This window comes from Salvelinus sp. IW2-2015, unplaced genomic scaffold, assembly GCF_002910315.2.
Source record: "Salvelinus sp. IW2-2015 unplaced genomic scaffold, ASM291031v2 Un_scaffold2049, whole genome shotgun sequence".
Taxonomy (NCBI): Eukaryota; Metazoa; Chordata; class Actinopteri; order Salmoniformes; family Salmonidae; genus Salvelinus; species Salvelinus sp. IW2-2015.
In genome coordinates this window covers 3,688-16,687 of record NW_019943393.1, presented here as the reverse complement: position 1 = coordinate 16,687, position 13,000 = coordinate 3,688, and the positions used below count along the sequence as shown (strand labels likewise).

Here is a 13,000-nt window from a genome sequence, read left to right as displayed (position 1 = left end):
CAATGTTCTGCTACGTTGGAGTGTGTAAAGTCTACCTAGTAAAGGTATGCTGTTTGATTACTTGGAGTGTGTAAAGTCTACCTAGTAAAGGTATGCTCGTTGGAGTGTGTAAAGTCTACCTAGTAAAGGTATGCTGTTTGACTACGTTGGAGTGTGTAAGTCTACCTAGTAAAGGTATGCTGTTTGAGTGTGTAAAGTCTACCTAGTAAAGGTATGCTGTTTGATTACGTTGGAGTGTGTAAAGTCTACCTAGTAAAGGTATGCTGTTGGAGTGTGTAAGGTCTACCTAGTAAGGTATGCTGTTTGATTACGTTGGAGTGTGTAAAGTCTACCTAGTAAAGGTTGCTGTTTTGATTACGTTGGAGTGTGTAAAGTCTACCTAGTAAAGGTATGCTGTTTGACTACGGTTGGGTTGGAGTGTGTAAAGTCTACCTAGTAAAGGTACCAGAGTCACATTTCCATTACTCAAGTTCATGTATTTTCCTCGTTATTTGATAATAAAATGGGATGAATAAATGTCATGCAAGAAATCCGTGAAAGTGAGATATCCATGAAGGGATTGATGAATAGACTGGCTTAGGGTTTAATTACTCAATATACTTCTTCACACATTTGGTAGTTTTCAGTAGCATAGTTCTATCCTGGGTTAGCTTGCTATTTTCATGTTGTTTTTCCCCGTCCGACCTTCAGAGCAGTGTTGATCTGATGAGTGTGACGGCTGAGAACGTGGACTGTTACGACAGCGGCGTCATCTGCAGGAAATCTCTACTCATCAACATTGGTAGATCTTTCATTGCGTTGGACGACGACAGTGGCAAACCAGTAAGTGTATGCTCCTGCTCCTGCTCCTGCTCCTGCTCCTGAACCTGCTCCTGCTGCTGCTCCTGAACCTGCTCTGCTGCTGCTCCTGCTCCTGAACCTGCTCCTGCTGCTGTTCCTGAACCTGCTCCTGCTCCTGCTGCTGAACCTCACCAGGTAGCGTGCTGCTGTGGTCCTACCAAGTCTCCGCTGGGATGCCACCCAGTTTCCACTAGCGGCCCGTTACTTGTTGTTTACTTGCTTTCGATAGGGTTAATGTAGCCTACAGTGTACTAAGAATGTTTGATGAAAACATTACAGAGAGAGGAACTACCCCTGACCCTTCAGACCCAATGAATATCACATTACTATTGTCACACCTTACCAATTACGGTGCAATTTCACTTATTTAAGACTACCTAATTCATGATCCCTGTCCTCTTCCTTGTCCTCTTCCTTGTCCTCCAGCTTGTCCTCCAGCTTGTCCTCTTCCTGCCTCCTCCCTGTCCTCCTCCTGTCTTGTCTCCTGTCTTGTCCTCTGTCTTGTCCTCCTGTCTTGTCCTCCTGTCTTGTCCCCTGTCTTGTCCCTGTCTTGTCCCTGTCTTGTCCCCTGTTGTCCCTGTCTTCTGTCTGTCCTCTGTCTTGTCCTCTGTCTTGTCCTCTCTTGTCTCTGTCTGTCCTCTGTCTTGTCCTCTGTCTTGTCCTCTTTCTTGTCCTCTGTCTTGTCCTCTTTCTTGTCCTCTTCCCTGTATACTTCCCTCTCCTCTAACTTGTCCTCAATGAACAATAAACCATAAAGACACGAGGTTAAAAAAAACACAGGGGGGCACTACCCCGGACCCCCTGGCTCATCTCAACCTGTTCATCAGTATTGATCTAATTCCTGTCCATTGTCCTGTTTCCTGTCCTCCATCTTGTGTAGAACCCGTCCAGTGTGATCGACTGGAGGCAGGAGGTGTTCATATGGACGCTGGGCTCTTCACTGGTCCACGTCCCGAGGAGGACCTGACCGTGCTCTGGGATCGCAAGACCACGGTCCACATCCAGGCTGGACCACGCTGGCAGGTCAGGCACCAAGGGTGTTAGTGTTTCACAGTCCCTACCCGAGAATAACATGGGCCCTGTCTTCCCTCCTCCTAGAATAACATGGGCCTGTCTTCCTCAGTCCCTACCCTAAATAAATGGGCCCTGTCTCCACGTCCCTACCCTAGAATAACATGGGCCCTGTCTTACAGTCCACCAGAAATGGCTGTCTTCACAGTCCCTACCCTAGATAACATGGGCCCTGTCTTCCACAGTCCTACCTAGAATAACATGGCCCTGTCTTCCACAGTCCTACCCTAGAATAACATGGGCCCTGTCTTCCACAGTCCCTACCCTAGAATAACATGGGCCCTGTCTTCCACAGTCCTACCCTAGAATAACATGGGCCTGTCTTCCACAGTCCCTACCTAGAATAACATGGCCCTGTCTTCACAGACCCTACCCTAGAATAAACTGGGCCCTGTCTTCCACAGTCCCTACCCTAGAATAACATGGGCCCTGTCTTCCACAGTCTACCCTAGAATAACATGGGCCTGTCTTCCACAGTCCCTACCAGAATAACATGGGCCCTGTCTTCCACAGTCCTACCCTAGAATAACATGGCCCTGTCTTCCACAGTCCCTACCCTAGAATAACATGGGCCCTGTCTTCCACAGTCCCTACCTAGAATAACATGGGCCCTGTCTTCAAAGCAGCCGCTGTCTCCTATAGCAGTCTTTCTCAACCCAGTCCTCTGTCTCCTATAGCAGTCTCTCTCAACCCGTCCTCTGTCTCCTATAGCAGTCTCTCTCAATCCAGTCCTCTGTCTCCTATAGCAGTCTCTCTCAACCCAGTCCTCTGTCTCCTATAGCAGTCTCTCTCAACCCAGTCCTCGTCTCCTATAGCAGTCTTTCTCAACCAGTCCTCTGTCTCCTATAGCAGTCTCTCTCAACCCAGTCCTCTGTCTCCTATAGCAGTCTCTCTCAACCCAGTCCTCTGTCTCCTATAGCAGTCTCTCTCAACCCAGTCCTCTGTCTCCTATAGCAGTCTCTCTCAACCCAGTCCTCTGTCTCCTATAGCAGTCTTCTCAAACCCAGTCCTCTGTCTCCTATAGCAGTCTCTCTCAACCCAGTCCTCTGTCTCCTATAGCAGTCTCTCTCACCCAGTCCTCTGTCTCCTATAGCAAGTCTCTCTCAAACCCAGTCCTCTGTCTCCTATAGCAGTCTCCTCTCAACCCAGTCCTCTGCCTCCTATAGCAGTCTCTCAACCCAGTCCTCTGTCTCCTATAGCAGTCTCTCTCAACCAGTCCTCTGTCTCCTAGCAGTCTCTCTCAACCCAGTCCTCTTGTCTCCTATAGCAGTCCTCTCAACCCAGTCCTCTGTCTCCTATAGCAGTCTCTCAACCCAGTCCTCTGTCTCCAATAGCAGTCTCTCTCAACCCAGTCCTCTGTCTCCTATAGCAGTCTCTCTCACCCAGTCCTCTGTCTCCTATAGCAGTCTCTCTCAACAGTCCTCTGTCCCTCCTATAGCAGTCTCTCTCAACGCCAGGCCTCTGGATCCTCCAATCCGTACACTTATTCAACAATCACCACCACCTTGATTAGCCCTAGGTTACCAACCCCTTGATTAGCACCGTCAGGTTACCAACCCTTGATTAACCACCGTCAGGTTACCAACCCCTTGATTAGCACCGTCAGGTTCACCAACCCTTGATTACACCATCAGGTTAACCAACCCCTTGATTAGCACCGTCAGGTTACCAACCCTTGATTAACACCATCAGGTTACCAACCCTTGATTACACCGTCAGGTTACCAACCCCTTGATTAACACCATCAGGTTACCAACCCTTGATTAGCACCGTCAAGGTTACCAACCCCTTTGATTAGCACCATCAGGTTACCAACCCCTTGATTAACACCATCAGGTTACCAACCCCTTGATTAGCACCGTCAGGTTACCAAACCCCTTGATTAAGCACCATCAGGTTACCAACCCCTTGATTAACACCATCAGGTTACCAACCCCTTGATTAACACATCAGGTTACCAACCCCTTGATTAGCACCATCAGGTTACCAACCCCTTGATTAGCACCGTCAGGTTACCAACCCCTTGATTAGCAACATCAGGTTACCAACCCCTTGATTAACACCATCAGGTACCAACCCCTTGATTACACCTCAGGTACCAACCCCTTGATTAGCACCGTCAGGTACCAACCCCTTGATTAGCACCGTCAGGTTACAAACCCTTGATTAACACCATCAGGTTACCAACCCTTGATTAGCACCATCAGGTTACCAACCCCTTGATTAGCACCATCAGGTTACCCCCCTTGATTAAGCACCGTCAGGTTACCAACCCTTGATTAGCACCGTCAGGTTACCAAACCCTTGATTAGCACCGTCAGGTTACCAACCCCTTGATTAGCACCGTCAGGTTACCAACCCCTTGATTAGCACCATCAGGTTACCAAGCCCTTGATAGCACCGTCAGGTTACCAACCCCTTGATTAGCACCGTCAGGTTACAACCCTTGATAACACCATCAGGTTACCAAGCCCTTGATTAGCACCGTCAGGTTACCAACCCCTTGATTAGCACCGTCAGGTTACCACCCCCTGATTAACACCATCAGGTTACCAACCCCTTGATTTAGTTAGATCTAGCTGATACACACACAACACATACACACACATATATATACACACATGTTTTGGTCAGTCTTTGTAACACTACTACCTCTCTCTGATGTTATTTTAGTTGACCTTTAACCCCTGAGATGTCACTGTTGTCTCCACTCTAGATTGCTGGAACCATTGTAAGTTACATGGACGGATGTTGCAAGACATGTGAGTAAAGAGAAAGACAACCTGTCCAGCTATAGTTTCTGGGTAGCTTCTGTACGCCCATATTTAGTGTTTTCCTGCATGCCCATGTTTATTCTCTCCCTGTACGCCCATGTTTAGTCTCTTCCTGTACGCCCATATTTGTGTTTTCCTGCATGCCCATATTAGTCTCTCCCTGTACCCCATGTTTAGTCTCTCCCTGTACCCATGTTTAGTCTCTCCTGTACGCCATGTTTAGTCTCTCTCCTGTACTCCCATGTTTAGTCTCTCCCTGTATCCCCATATTAAGTCTCTCCCTGTACGCCCATGTTTAGTCTCTCCTGTACGCCCATGTTTAGTCTCTTCCTGTACGCCATGTTTAGCCTCCTGTCCCGTGTTAGTCTCTCCTGTACGCCTGTTTAGTCTCTCCCTGTACGCCCGTGTTTAGTCTCTCCCTGTACGCCCATGTTTAGTCTCTCCTGTACGCCCTGTTTTAGTCTCTCCCTGTACCCCATGTTTAGTCTTCCTGTACCCATGTTTAGTCTCTCCCTGTACGCCCATGTTTAGTCTCTCCCTGTACCCATGTTTAGTCTCTCCCTGTACGCATTTTAGTCTCTCCCTGTACGCCCATGTTTGTCTTCCCTGTACGCCCATGTTTAGTCTCTCCTGTACGCATGTTTAGTCTCTCCCTGTACGCCCATGTTTTAGTCTCTCCCTGTACGCCCATGTTTAGTCTCTCCTGTACTCCATGTTTAGTCTCTCCCTGTACGCCCATGTTTAGTCTCTTCCTGTACGCCCATTTTAGTCTCTCCCTGTACGCCATGTTTAGTCTCTCCCTGTACTGCCCATGTTTAGTCTCTCCCTGTACCCATGTTTAGTCTCTCCCTGTACCCCATGTTTAGTCTCTCCCTGTACGCTCCATGTTTAGTCTCTCCCTGTACCCCTGTTTAGTCTCTCCTGTACGCCCTGTTTAGTCTCTCCTGTACGCCCGTGTTTAGTCTCTCCTGTACGCCTGTTTAGTCTCTCCTGTACGCCGTGTTTAGTCTCTCCTGTACGCCCTGTTTAGTCTCTCCCTGTACGCCCTGTTTAGTCTCTCCCTGTACGCCGTGTTTAGTCTCTCCCTGTACGCCCATGTTTAGTCTCTCCCTGTACGCCATGTTTAGTCTCTCCTGTACTCCCATGTTTAGTCTCTTCCTGTACGCCCATGTTTAGTCTCTCCTGTACCCCATTGTTTAGCCTCCCCACCTCTTCTACTGAAGTTAATCTTTGTTACTTGTTTGTCTGTTAACGTGTGTTTCCCAGTACATGTTTGTCCTCAGTTTATGACCTCACCACTTCAATCAGCATTTTCTCACTCCGCTTATGCTGAAAATATATTGTTTCCCCCCATTTGAGAAACTACCTACTGTTTTAGGCAATACCTACAGCAATATGATGTTGTGGCTCCTATGTCCCCCCCCCAAAGGGTCTATTCAAAGTAATAGAAACAGATGCTTTTCTGTGAAAATAACCAACATACACTTTACAAGCAAAATAAATCTAATCTGACATCCATGTTACCGTTACTGCAAAGGCCACACTGGGCGATTCAGAGGAATTCAACATCCATACATGAATTGGTTCACACACCAATGTACAAATGTAAACCAACAGTTTTAACAACCCCAGTATTGTAACTATAAATGCTACTACAGTATTTACGGTAACTTCTGAAAAGCATATAGAACTAGATAGATAGAGTTGGGTTACTTTTCTTCATTTTTGTGTGTTCCCGTGTGCAAGCTGACCATCATGTACCAACCCCCCCCCCCCAGGTACCGGATATTCTCTCTTTCCCTTCCCTGTTAGTCCCCTGACACCCACAGTTAACACAAACTGTGAACGAGGTACCCGTCATTGATATAGAGCTCTGAGACAACGAGGCTTGCCAGCACCATTGTTGATATCCAACAATGTACTCCCTTTTTTTTTTTTACAGAAACAATTACAGTACAGGACAAGTCAAAACAGACTCTAAAAAACGTTTTTTTTTGTGTCATTTTTTTGTTGTCATCCACTATTTTGTTGCCATTTTTCCTCCAATTGTCCTCTGCGGATCACATGACACAGCTAAATCTTTCCCCATTTTGCACTGTCGGGGCAGTGCATTGTTGATCTCCAACAATGTACTGTTGGTAGTGGCCGAGTAGTCTGCAGTCGTTTAGATGTCTGCATGGTGTGTCTTGAACTGTAGTAGGTCATCTTTTAGTACTGCTGAACACTGGTGTGGGGGTTTGTACTGTCGCTAATGTTTTTGGCTAATATGGTATAMATTTGTATCCATTTATAAAATAATTGCGTGATCCTCTTTATGTATGTMATACTTGCATAGTTTCCCCCATCCTAGTCTTCCTGAAAAATGATGTGCAGTAGCACTGGAATATTTTATGCCATATTACCCAAACAATAACATCACCTGCTAACAGGTACTAGATGGATTCTGGTGAAAGGGTATCTGTTTTGTTTCTGAAACTTTTTTAAATAATTCATACTTTTATTAAAGGTTAAAGTGGGCTTTTCACTCTTACGAYAACTGACGTATCCGTGTTACTAGGCGATAAATGTAAGATAYTACATTAGCTCCATGCATTGTAACAGGGATATGTCATTTGTCATGCTTCTTATTTTTTTGGGTCATAAACTATTGCAAAAAAATATTYGGGCATAYACATMATGTCAGTCTWATAACCGTTAGATTGTCAACATTATGTCTTCTGCTTGAAGTAGTTGAAAGTAGACCCTTGTCAATAGGTACAGAGGGTAATAACGTGTTATCATCACATAGAGTTCTTAGTTTAACACGTTTTGGTTGATTGACTGGGCCGCTACGTGGGGGAAAGAATTCTGTGATGGAATTACACCGTTGGTTAACATGTTTTTTTTTTTTACACTGACGCCTCGTCTACACAGAGATTAACCAATAGGCTTAAGCATCGCAGATCTCATAGAATTGATATTCAAGTATGAAATATTTCTGGCCTCCCTAAACCATTTCATATTAAAAACAACAGTGCGCGGGGTATTGTAGCTAAAAAGCTGTGTCTTTATGTACCATTTACCTTCTGACAGCATGACAACAGTTGTACTGTTTTTGCTCCTCTGTCCTCTCTCTGTTCATGTTTTCCTTCATGGTTTGTTCTTCCTTTCTATACGGCTGGCAGATCAGAGTTCTGGTCAATGGTTGGTCTTCAGAACCAGATCCAGACTGATGGATGTGGTGGTCAGAACCAGATTAAGAGACTGATGGGATGTGTGGTCAGAACAGATCCAAGAAAAACTGAATGTGGTCGCGTGCTCAGTTGGGTAGAGCATGGCGTGAACTCAGGGTGTGGGTCAAGAGACATGAATGTAGATCAAGTAGTCGTGATGACTCCAAACAACATGTTAATGTGTGATGTGTGGTCAGAACCAGATGAAGCTGATGGGATGTGTGGTCAGAACCAGATCCAGACTGATGGGATGTGTGGTCAGAACCAGATTAAGACTGATGGGATGTGTGGTGTCAGAACCAGATCCAGACTGATGGGATGTGTGGTGGTCAGAACCAGATCAGACTGATGGGATGTGTGGTCAGAACCAGATCTAAGACTGATGGGATGTGGTGTCATTGTATTTGTGAACCCTGCAGGTAAAGAATGGGAAGTCCTGTCAGAAGTGACAGTAAGGATGACGATACGGAAGAACGACTGTCGCAGTAACAGACCGGTACGTTTTTTTGTCTTAATTGTTTCTGACCTGGTTAAATAAATGTTACATCAAAATGTAGGAACAGCACTATGTCTGGGAAACTTGTTTTCTGGATGAGTAGGAGGGTCAAGCCCGTCATGGATTATTGTGCCACGATAGTTGAGCAATATCTTCATCACGATAACGCTTTATCTGATGTCTAAATAAAAAAACGCAAAAAAAGCTAATCTTTATGTAGCATTAAGGATAATTCATAGCCCATCTATGCCACCTGGATTAAAGAGGTAGGTCATTTTATTGGCGTAGATCAGCTACGAACTGTTCTTAATGCTACATTTGGCGTAGTCGGCAGGATTAGGATATTCACATTTAGCATTACATCCCCTTGTTACATTTTGTTGTTGGTTTTTTCCTCCAGGTCAACATAGTGTCATGTGACGGGAAGTGTCCGTCGGCCAGTATTTACAACTACAACATCAACACGTACGCCAGGTTCTGTAAGTGCTGCGTGAGATGGGGCTGCAGAGGCAACTTGTAGCTGATACACAACAACTACAACTAGCTGATACACAATAACTACAACTAGCTGATATGCAAAATGGTGAACCTGTGTAGCAAAAATAAGCAAACGTGTGCAGCCCCGCAATTTGTAACTCGGCGCAAGTATGTGGTATCTCCATTTTGTGTATCTAACTGTGGCTTGTGGGGCGTACGTACTAGTGTAGGAATTAGATTGACTGTCCTTGTGGGGCGTACGTACCTAGTGTAGGAATTAGATCTGACTGTGGCTTGTGGGGCGTACGTACCTAGTGTAGGATTAGATCTGACTGTGGCCTTGTGGGCGTACGCTACCTAGTGTAGGAATTAGATCTGACTGTGGCCTTGTGGGGCGTACGTACCTAGTGTAGGAATTAGATCTGACTGTGGCCTTGTGGGGCGTACGTACCTAGTGTAGGAATTAGATCTGACTGTGGCCTTGTGGGGCGTACGTACCTAGTGTAGGAATTAGATCTGACTGTGGCCTTGTGGGCGTACGTACCTAGTGTAGGAATTAGATCTGACTGTGGCTTGTGGGGCGTACGTACCTAGTGTAGGAATTAGATCTGACTGTGGCCTTGTGGGGCGTACGTACCTAGTGTAGGAATTAGATCTGACTGTGCCTTGTGGGGCGTACGTACCTAGTGTAGGAATTAGATCTGACTGTGGCCTTGTGGGGCGTACGTACCTAGTGTAGGAATTAGATCTGACTGTGGCCTTGTGGGGCGTACGTACCTAGTGTAGGAATTAGATCTGACTGTGGCCTTGTGGGGCGTACGTACCTAGTGTAGGAATTAGATCTGACTGTGGCCTTGTGGGGCGTACGTACCTAGTGTAGGAATTAGATCTGACTGTGCCTTGTGGGGCGTACGTACTAGTGTAGGATTAGATCTGACTGTGGCCTTGTGGGGCGTACGTACCTAGTGTAGGAATTAGATCTGACTGTGGCCTTGTGGGGCGTACGTACCTAGTGTAGGAATTAGATCTGACTGTGGCCTTGTGGGGCGTACGTACCTAGTGTAGGAATTAATCTGACTCGAAGCAGACCCATCTATTATTTCGTAGGTAAAACGTGAGAGTATTTAGTCCAACATTAACACTGAATTCAGACATCAAATTATGCCTCATTTTGTACATAAATACATTCCCTGTCTTTGTGCCTTTTGTGTAAATAAATATTTAAAAWATATATATATATTTAATGTATTACTTTTAGAGTTATAATAATCTGTTGTATATCAAGTGATATTAAATATGCTTAATGTAACCATAGTAGAGAGGTGTTGCTGAATAATTATGAATCAAGCTGTATGTCGAGCATTTTATTTATTTTCTGTTCAATTTAGCACAGCGTTAATTATGTTGGTATTGGTGATTTTTGTCAACACAGTTTTGTCAAGCATTTGGCCCTGATATATTTAACTGACACTAGCACTGTCTAAAACTGGTTTGGTTGCAGACCAGACGTTTCTTTTTTAACAACTTTAATTTGTGGACATTTTTTGAAATTTAAAATGTTAGGGGGGGAAAAAATGTAAATGGTTTTTTCTGAGAGGTTGAAAGAATCGCTTTTTTGAAATCACTTTGTTTATAATACAGTAACTTGGTTGACAATAAGGTCTCCCGTTTTTACGTCTTCATAATGTGTTTTTTTTGTCACTTGATCATATACATATTTTTAACAAATAAATATTCACAGCATAATACAAATTTTGTGAAATGTGTGGTGTCAATAATAAGAGTTGTGATTGGTTTGCTTATGTTTCAAGCGTTTTCAATAAGTTAAGTTCATTGTAAAGATAATTGTGTTATTATTGGGGATATGAAACAACGCCCACAGGTTAGTGTAGCGAAACTGAACGTGTACCATACTAAATGTACATTTGAATTTTCAATAAATATTTCCTTAGAAAACCCTGACTCATTTCTGTATAGATGTTTCTATTGTTATACACTGCACATGTTTTTGTGTGTAGATTGAGTTTCAGGACACATCATGTTTTGGTCAATATTGGCTACATGTTGGTTACTTTAGTCATATTTAGTGTATCAGCACATTACAATAGACGAGTTGATCATCCTACAGGGAACATGCTGGAGCTTTAGATTCATTTTTTATTTAACTAGGCAAGTCAGTTTAAGAAAAAAATATTGTTTACAATGACGGCCTACCCCGGTCAAACTTGGACGTGCGTCGTCCTATGGGACTCCTAATCACTGTTGGATGGGAAGCAGCCTGGATTCCAACCAGGGACTACAGTGACGCCTCTTGCACTGAGATGCAGTGCCTTGGGCTCCCGGGTGGCGCAGCGGTCTAAGGTTTTTAGCAGACAGATTGTCTACGACTGATGTGTGTCAAAGCAGAGTGCCTCCACCAATCACCTGTCCGTCTGAAACAATACACTGCTACTTCTTCTGTCTCTATTAGAGTTAGACTGCATGGAGCAGGGTTAACCTTGTGGTTTAACCCCACCCTCAGAGTTGACACCTTAGAGTTACACTGCATGGAGCACGGTAAACCTTGGGTTTAAAAAACCCCTCAGATGACACACACACCGGATTGAATGAGGGCATTACATTAATTTCCCCATGAGTCTAGTCTAGGCCTAGAATAAATCAGATCCAGCGTCAACCGATAGCTGACACCTGAATACCAATCAGAACCAGTGTTAACCGATATCTGACACCTGAATACCAATCAGATCCAGCGTTAACCGATAGCTGACACCTGCATACTGTAGCTGATGTTGTGGTGGTGTCGGAGRTGGAACTGCGTTGGAGCCGTCAAATCGGTGAGCAGCTGCTCTTGATCATTGTCACAAAGCCACACCCCCGTTAGAAGTTCCCGAGTGAGAAAGTGTAGGTTATACAGAAATAATTACACTCGCATTGAAAGTCATTAAGTTAAATAAGGAGGATTTCTGTCAGCCTAATTTGAGGTGTAGATTACATCTCACATTCCAGTGTTGGAGTGTGGATGAGATTGTTATGGATATATTTACCCCTCCATATCTCCCGATGAATAAACTAAATGACCGAGGCTGACACCGGGCTYATAATCTAGTTGATTCTATTCCAGAGTATCTAAAAGCATGCATGTGAGCTGTGATATTACAGACAAATGAACCTAATGAACCGATCTATGTAGATACCATTAGGTTCTGATTCTATTTTGGATTCGAAATACTATTCATAGGATTCTAAAAACAAGGCCTGGTTTGTGGTACTGGCTGGGTCAGCAGTGCAGTTTAGTCACAGCGGAGGGCCCTCTGCTGGTCACGGTCAGAGGGCGTCTATAGCCCTTCACACTACAGGACAGGGGTGGGTCTTACCTGGTGTAGTAGGCTGGTCTGACAGTAGTTGGTGCAGGGTTTAGCTCCAGCCAAAGCAGTAAACACACCTGATTCAACTAATTAACAATTGATTAAAGACCATAATTAGTGGATTAGTTCAATCAGGGTTGAAACAGGTTCGTTGCTACTAAAGCCTACACTCATCACAAGCAAAGCCCTTTCATCATTAAATTGGACACACGCTGCTGTAGTGCCATTTTCTGCAGTGGGACATCTTTCTAAATCTTTCTGTGGTTGTGGTAGTGACAGTTGATTGGGGTGACCTCTTATAACAACTGATTTTACTTGGCCCCCAATTTAAAGAAAAATCATAATTTTTTACACATAAAATATTGTAAAAACACCAGAAAATAAGTACCAAATAAGCTCCATGTGATTTTTAAGTATCGCCTCACATAATACAGACATATATCTGATCATATACAGTAAGCAAGGGTTTAAGTCAAATATTATATCTGTTTGGGATTCCTGTGGTCAATATGCAGTCTACCTTGATCGACATGTTCATCAGACAGACACATGTTATCTGACACCTAGTCAGTTCACCAGATAGATGTTATCTGACACCTAGTCAGATCACCAGACAGATAGATGTTATCTGACACCTAGTCAGATCACCAGACAGATAGATGTTATCTGACACCTAGTCAGTTCACCAGACAGATAGATGTTATCTGACACCTAGTCAGATCACCAGACAGATAGATGTTATCTGACACCTAGTCAGATCACCAG

The 13,000-nt window shown here is 44.4% G+C and overlaps 1 long non-coding RNA gene across 1 annotated transcript; it reads left to right on the top strand.

Moving 5' to 3' along the window:
• The first annotated feature begins 707 nt into the window (after positions 1-707).
• LOC112072810 (uncharacterized) lies at positions 708-4,807 on the top strand. Its single transcript, XR_002894394.2, has 3 exons — positions 708-822; positions 1,721-1,863; positions 4,628-4,807. It is a non-coding gene; the product is annotated as an uncharacterized lncRNA (long non-coding RNA).
• The last annotated feature ends 8,193 nt before the right edge of the window (positions 4,808-13,000 follow it).